This window comes from Neomonachus schauinslandi, chromosome 16, assembly GCF_002201575.2.
Source record: "Neomonachus schauinslandi chromosome 16, ASM220157v2, whole genome shotgun sequence".
NCBI classification, from domain to species: domain Eukaryota; kingdom Metazoa; phylum Chordata; class Mammalia; order Carnivora; family Phocidae; genus Neomonachus; species Neomonachus schauinslandi.
Genome location: NC_058418.1, coordinates 4,199,775 through 4,208,141, shown reverse-complemented (window position 1 = coordinate 4,208,141; position 8,367 = coordinate 4,199,775).

Below are 8,367 nucleotides of genomic sequence, written 5' to 3'. Positions count from 1 at the left end.
AACAAATAATGCAATATATGTTAAGAAAAAAAGAAGAAGAAGAAGAAGGTAGCAGGAGGGGAAGAATGAAGGGGGAAATCGGAGGGGTAGACGAACCATGAGAGACGATGGACTCTGAAAAACAAACTGAGGGTTCTAGAGGGGAGGGGGGTGGCAGGATGGGTTAGCCTGGTGGTGGGTATTGAGGAGGGCACATTCTGCATGGAGCACTGGGTGTTATGCACAAACAATGAATCATGGAACACTTCAAAAAAAAAAAAAACCATGCCTCTTCTTTGTTCCCTGGTCTTGCCTACGGTTTTACTGCAGCCTATTTGTTCCTAATTGCAATTCTGTTATTCCTGAATAAACCCATCTTTTGGTAGTAAAATAACTAGCAGTTTTTATTTGTAAGGTTAAATAGAACAAGGTTCATTTATGCAGGATGAATAAATACTGGAGTTCTACACAGGACAGTGACTATAGTTAACGTATTGTAAACTTGAAATTTGCTAGATAAAAGCATCTAAAGCATGCTCACCACCCACACAAAAAATCTTAATTATGTGGGGTGAGGAATATGTTCATTATTTTGATTGTGGTCATCATTTTGTGGACAAATAACAATAGGGGTCCACACAGAACAGGGAAGACGAGACAGATTTCTTTCTTTTTTTTTTTTTAAAGATTTTATTTTTATTTATTTGACAGAGAGAGACACAGCGAGAGAGGGAACACCAGCAGGGGGAGTGGGAGAGGGAGAAGCAGGCTTCCTGCCGAGCAGGGAGCCCGATGTGGGACTCGATCCCAGGACCCTGGGATCATGACCTGAGCCGAAGGCAGTCGCTTAACCAACTGAGCCACCCAGGCGCCCTCTTTTTTTTTTTTTTTTAAGGTTTTACTTATTTATTCAACAGAGAGAGTGAGAGTACAAGCAGGGGGGAGTAGCAGAGGGAGAGAGAGAGAAGCAGGCTTCACGCTGAGCAGGGAGCCATACGCGGGGCTCGATCCCAGGACCCTGAGATCATGACCTGAGCCGAAGGCAGACACTTAAAACATCTGAGCCACCCAGGCGCCCCAAGACAGATTTCTTAACATAAGAGAACTTACTTTAGGATCCCAGCCATTTTATGATCTATGCCTATTTAGGATCTATGCAAGCACTGCTTACCCAAGCACCTGTCTGGACAACTTCCTGGGATAGGTCAAAATTACAGAAAGGCAGTCATCAGTAGTTAATGATTTTAAGGCAGAAAAAGAATGTAAACACAAGCAGCCACTACCAGACCAGGAGATATTCTAACCATATAAGAGACAATAAATCCATGGTAAAACTTCTACCCATTTCCAAAGTAAGGATTGACTGAACAGATTCCCCAGTGGATTTTGTGGGAATTAAACTGCTATGAGCACCCAAATAATGGACTAAAGGAGCCAGAAAACTCATGATGTCCTCCCTATCTGGTCCTGTGACTTCAAGCAACTAGGACCTAGACTTTGTCAATTTAGGATGCCTTTTGACTGATTTTATACTGAAATGTCCTTTGCCAGGCCCCTTGATAAATACGTATGTGTCCTTAGCTTAAAATTCACCCTATTTTGTTGTTTGGGTAGCTAGGTTGGGAAATGTCCCTGGTGTTCTCTTCACTTGTTGCCAGTGAAGCCTGTCCTTTTCCTGCTTTTTTGGCTTTGCAGTATCTTTTGGCTCAACATGCACCAAGAGGTGAAATCAGCTTGGTGTTATAATGTCACAATGTACATGGATATTTACTGTTTTACCCTTGAGCAACAACTGGATGTTCATAAATGGAAAACAAGGTCTTGAATGAGTACACATAAGAAGCACTGACTTCAATGAGAAAGACAGAAACTTAGGCACCCAGACATGCAGTTCTCTGCTTCCATATATCTGCTTTTGGGTTGCAACAGAAAGTGAGCACCTGCTATTGAGATTGGAAATAAGCAGCCAAAGTTTTGATCTCCTTCAATCTGTTCAGTGAGGAGAGAGCCCAGAATGGGGCCACACCTGAAAAATCTTCAGAAGAAGATGGATCTGGGTCAGGTTGTGGAGGGTGAAGGTTCTAGGCTTCTAATCTCCCTGCAATGGTGGATTGCCAGTTCATCTTCCTGAGTTTGTATTGGGGATAATAGCAGGCTGTCCTAAAATGTGCCCTTTGCCATATTGATTATCTTGAAATAAACGGTACTTAGGAAACAGCCAATGCAAAAAGAACACTCTGACCCCCATTTGTGTCCAGAAAGCAGAAAATCAATCTCCCATGCAAAGATACCTTTCCTGCACAGAGAGGTAAGGAGGTGTTCTTATCTCCATGGATAGGGAATTAAGAGCTGAGAAGTCTGCATGAACAAACCTTATTACTTTACATTAGCCTACTAACCATCACCCAAATTCCCTTTAGAATTCCATACTAATGTAAGGCCCAAACATGACTTTGCTCTTTGCTGTCCAATCCTCACAGATGTATTGTCTCATTCTATACAAAGCATAAAAACTATCTGTGTTGGAGGGCGCCTGGGTGGCTCAGTCAGTTAAGTGGCTGCCTTCGGCTCAGGTCGTGATCCTGGGGTCCTGGAATCAAGTCCCGAATCAGGCTCCCTGCTCAGCCAGGAGTCTGCTTCTTCCTCTCCCTTTTCCCCTCCCTGTTCCTCATGCTCCCTCTCTCTCTCTCACTTGCTCTCTCTCCAATAAAGAAATACAAATTTTTAAAAAGATTTTATCTATTTATTTGACAGAGAGAGAGACAAAGCGAGAGAAGGAACACAAGCAGGGGGAGAACAGCAAGAGTTGTGAAAGGTCATGGGGATTTCTGGCCTAAAATTTGGGTGGACTGTTTGAAACAGAGATGCTCAATACCTCTGACTGCTGACCTGTGTGTCCACTAATCAGTAACAAGCACAGAGCCCAGAGCAGATGATTACCCACCCTATCATGGGGTAAGTGGAATGAGGGAGGTGCCTGTCAGCTGTGAGTCAGCATCCCTGGGAGATCACCCGTCTATAGGGGATCAAACCTACGTTGGGGTTATACACCTGGGATACTAGTGCTTTGTGCAACCACAGCCCATGCCTTGCTGATCCTGCCTATTACAATGTCCCAAAGGTTTCTTCATCTCCAACATCTACTCTGCCATGTGACATCTTAAAGTTATGTCTACAGTGCTTCCATCATCCAATACCTGTCACCATCCACTGCCTATAATCTAGGCCTGAGGAAGATCAGTAATCTCTGTCATCCAACAGCATCTGCTTGTCAGTAACACCTACGAATTCAGTTAAATCATGAAGAAAAATAAGAATTTCCTGATCCTCGGGCGCCTGGGTGGCTCAGATGGTTAAGCGTCTGTCTTCCGCTCAGGTCATGATCCCAGGGTCCTGGGATCGAGCCCCGCATCGGGCTCCCTGCTCTGCGGGGAGCCTGCTTCTCCCTCTACCTCTCTCTCTCTCTCTGTCTCTTATGAATAAATAAAAAATCTTAAAAAAAAAAAATTTCCTGATCCTCAGGAGCTCACCATAGTTGCCAAGTCCCCATCTCCATTACTTTTATTCATCAGATGACAACCATCAGGAGCTTCCTTGGACTTTGGAGTGTGTACAGCCTCCCTCCCCACATTTCAAAAGAGTTCTCCAGGCGTGCTTTTTTTTTTTTTTTTTTTTTTTTTTTTTTAAAGATTTTATTTATTTATTTGACAGAGAAAGACACAGCGAGAGAGGGAACACAAACGGGGAGTGGGAGAGGGAGAAACAGACTCCCCGCCGAGCAGGGAGCCCAATGCGGGACTCGATCCCGGGACTCCAGGATCATGACCTGAGCCGAAGGCAGTCGCTTAACCAACTGAGCCACCCAGGCGCCCTCCAGGCGTGCTTTTAATAGGTCTTAACTTTCTCTCCAGGGAGTGTTCTATCAGTTTACCAATAGGTAAAAAAAAATAGATGTTTTACCTATTTTCACATCCCTCTCAGGGTTAAATGTCTGAATTAATCCTGTGATCCGTTGACCTTGCATTCCTCTAATCTCAATTAAGAGGTCAGTGAGGAGACTCTTGCTACCACACAGACAAAAAAGAAAAAATTGAGATGCATATGTAGCTGGGAAAGAAATTGAGGAGATTCAGAAGAACTGGGGATAATTAAAAAATAAAACAAATACAATGTATCTTTCTGTATTCAGAGTCAGGTATGCAACCTGGAAACAGGTGTCCCCTCTCCACATGCAGAATTCACACAGTTCTTCTTCCTGGAATTTTTCTCTCTCATGCCTTGCCTCATGTTGGAATATTTTCCTCCTACTCAAGGGGTATCTCTTACACCCCAGGTACTGCCATGTGTGTATATTCACTTCATTTAAGCATCAAAGGAACCCCTCCATTATGACATGGGCTCAATCCTTTATTAGGATCCATGGGTGGAGTGCTCGGGAGTTCCTGGGTAAGTCCAGATTGAGCCACTGAAACTTAAACAGATTTAGGTAAACTCTGTGGGTATCTTCTCTATAGGGTACACAAGGGGAATGTCTAGGACGCGAGGGGAGATGGTTGTTCACAAGGGCAGTAGTTGAGGTGTCATTTAAGAAGTTATATTAACTATGGGGCGCCTGGGTGGCTCAGATGGTTAAGCATCTGCCTTGGGCTCAGGTCATGATCCCGGGGTCCTGGGATCGAGCCCCGCATCGGGCTCCCTGCTCCGCGGGAAGCCTGCTTCTCCCTCTCCCACTCCCCCTGCTTGTGTTCCCTCTCTCGCTGTGTCTCTCTGTCAAATAAATAAACAAAATCTTAAAAAAAATAAATAACAATATGCTTCTTTCTTCCACGAACATTGTGTTGAAAGGCAAAGAAAACCACTAAAAAAAAAAGAGCATTCAAGAAACATTCTTGTTCTGATATAATGACCTAGGAGTCATAATTTCAATAATTTTCTGGCCTGAAGTAATTATTAAGAAATGTTAATGTACAGGGGTGCCTGGGTGGCTCAGTCATTAAGCGTCTGCCTTCGGCTCAGGTCATGTTCCCAGGGTCCTGGGATGGAGCCCCACATCCGGCTCCCTGCTCAGCGAGAAGCCTGCTTCTCCCTCTCCCACTCCCCCTGCTTGTGTTCCCTCTCTCGCTGTGTCTCTCTGTCAAATAAATAAACAAAATCTTAAAAAAAAAGTTAATGTACAATCATATGCCCTTTTAGGGAACAGTTAGCTATCCTCTACTGATACTGGGAAGGTTTCTTCATTTCAACCATATCAACTAAATATTCTCTATGTCTGTCTATTGGTTTTCCATTTTGCTTTTTTTAGAGATTTTATTTATTTATTTGACAGAGAGAGCACAAACAGGGGGAGCGTCAGGAAGAGGGAAAGGGAGAAGCAGGCTCCCTGGAGCCTGATGCAGGGCTGAATCCCAGGACTCTAGGATCATGACCTGAATCGAAGGCAGATGCTTAACAGACTGAGCCACCCAGGCACCTGTCTTTTGCTATTTTAAAGATATATCAGTATTTTAATGGATTGCACCACTTTCACTTTATTGTTTTTGACTTAAGATTTTTTTTTAAGGTTTTATTTATTTATTTCCAGAGAAAGAGAGAGCACAAGCAGGGGAAACAGCAGAGGGAGAGGGAGAAGCAGGCTCTCCACTGAGCAGGGAGCCAGATACAGGGCTCCATTCCAAGACCCTGGGATCATGACCTGAGCCAAAGGCAGATGCTTACAAGACTGAGCCACCCAGGTGCCCCGACTTTTTAAGATTTCATTTTCATACTAGTTTGTTATCAAAAATGTTTTCTTAGTTTCCGGTGTACAATATAGTGATTCCATAATTCCATATATCAGTTGGTGCTTATCAGGACAAGTGCACTCCTTAATTTCCATCCCCTATTTAACCCTTCCCCCACCCACCTTCCCTCTGGTAACCATCAGTTTTTCTCTATGGTTACGAGTCTGTTTCATGGTATGTCTCTTTCTCTCACCATTGTAACTTGGTGACTGATTAAATTCCTGGTGGAGAGGTGGACTATGAGCACCCCAAAAGGGCTTCTCATTGCTCTTCTGATTTTTCATTATAATAATTCTAGGGTGTTCTCTCTCTTGCTTAGTTCCCTCCTATTGTTGAGATATATGCAGGCAGTTCCTGAATCCTTCACCTAGAGAAAGGATGATGCTTATTACTCAAAACAAATTCACCCCAATGTCCCCTCTGGACTCTATGACAATGGCCTTCTGTAAGAGTTACATGTAGGGATAGAGAGTGACCAATTTCACTCCATAAGCAGGGACATCTCTATGACACCTGCCTGTCTGAAGAAGTTACAGAAAATGAAATCTTCACCCTTCAACAACCTTAAAGATTTAAGGACCGGGGGTGCCTGGGTGTCTCAGTCAGTTGGGTGCCTGCTTCAGCTCAGGTCATGATCCCAGGGTTCTGGGATCCAGTCCCACATCAGGCTCTCTGCTCAGTGGGGAGCCTGCCTCTCCCTATCCCTCTCCCTCCTGTTCTGCCTTCATGTGCACTCTCTCTGTCAAATAAATGAATACAATCTTTAAAAAAATTTAAGGACTGAAAGTTGGTCAAGGGGCAAAAGATGAGTGATAGACATAGAAAAATGTTCACCTTTAACACAGAAGGCTGACCTATAGTCTCCATAGTTTTGATAAGGATCAAATAAGTGCTAGTTGCTACATTTTTTTTTAAAGATTTTATTTATTTATTTGATGGAGAGAGAGACAGTGAGAGAGGGAACACAAGCAGGGAGAGTGGGAGAGGGAGAAGCAGGCTCTCCACCGAGCAGGGAGCCCGATGCGGAGCTCGACCCCAGGACCCCGGGATCGTGACCTGAGCCGAAGGCAGACACTTAACGACTGAGCCACCCAGGCGCCCCTCTTTTTTTTTTTTTAAAGATTTTATTTATTTATTTGACGGAGAGAGAGACAGCGACAGAGGGAACACAAGCAGGGAGAGTAGGAGAGGGAGAAGCAGGCTTCCCTGCAGGCTTCCCTCTGAGCAGGGAACCCATGCGAGGCTCGATCCCAGGACCCTGGGATCATGACCTGAGCTGAAGGCAGATGCTTACAAGACTGCACCCCTAGTTCCTACATTCTTAATGGGCTTCATGACTGCCTATACATCTCACTGATAGTCAATATCAAACTGAATGATGAGCATGAAAGGAATTTTGCAAAAGTAGTTTTATGCGTAGATATTTGAAGAAACATTTATGATCTAATACTCCCTGCATGACCCCTCCCCCTTGAGCACTCAGCATGTAACCACCAGCTTCATAGAGCCAACGTGGAGCTCTTTCTGCCCAAGGGTTCTACCTCTATGCTACTTAAAAAATCTTACTAAGTTGCACCATAAAACGTCTCAAGAATTCTTTCCTGACACCAGCACTCAATGATCCCACAACATTTTTGTTACCAAAAAACCTAAGTTTAGCTGCCAGTCGCTCAAAATGCCAATACTCAAGACACGAATTTTTATTAGGGAGAAATATGAGCTTTATTCATGAACCTGGCCACTTGGGAAGAAGGTGGACTTATATCCAAAATCCAGATCCAAGGTTTTTGCCTGGCCCTCAGGGTTTTATTTATTTTTATTTTTAAGATTTTATTTATTTATTTGAAAGAGTGAGCGAGCGAGAGAGGATGAGCAGGGGGACGGGGAGAAGCCAACTGAGCCACCCAGGTGCCCCTTGGCCCTCAGATTTTTAAAGGAAACTTAGGGTAGTTAATCAGTAAAAGCAGAGCATGAGCACGGTAGTCTCTAACATTTCTTGACTGCATGCAGACTCCATGTTGCCAGCTTAAGATGTTATTGTGGTTGCGGTTCCTGGAAGTCATGCATGGGTGCCCCAGGGACAGTTCTGTAAGAGGGTTTGGTTCTAAGTCTTTCTAGGAAACAATGATCTATAGATACACAAAGAAAGGTTTGTTTCATCAATCACGCAGGCTAAAGGTACCTGCTAAAATTTAAAGACTACTAAGGTGGGCAAAGGAGCTCTGGTGGGACTTCTATGTAACTTAAAAAAAAAGGTCCTCTAGGTTTATTCTGTTGCTGCAAACAGAAGGATTTCCTTCTTTTGTGAAGCTGATATAAATACCAAGAACAAATTAGATGGGGGAATTATACCAAAGAGAGAGGTGGTTTTTTCTTTAAGATTTTTATTTATTTGACACACAGAGAGAGACAGCTAGAGAGGGAACACAAACAGGGGGAGCGGGAGAGGGAGAAGCAGGCTCCTGGCTGAGAAGGGAACCCGATGCGGGGTTCAATCCCAGCACCCTGGGATCATGACCTGAACGGAAGGCAGATGCTTAATGACTGAGCCACCCAGGAGCCCCCCAAAGAGAGAGTTAATACTAGAGATTAACTTTTTATAGCACAA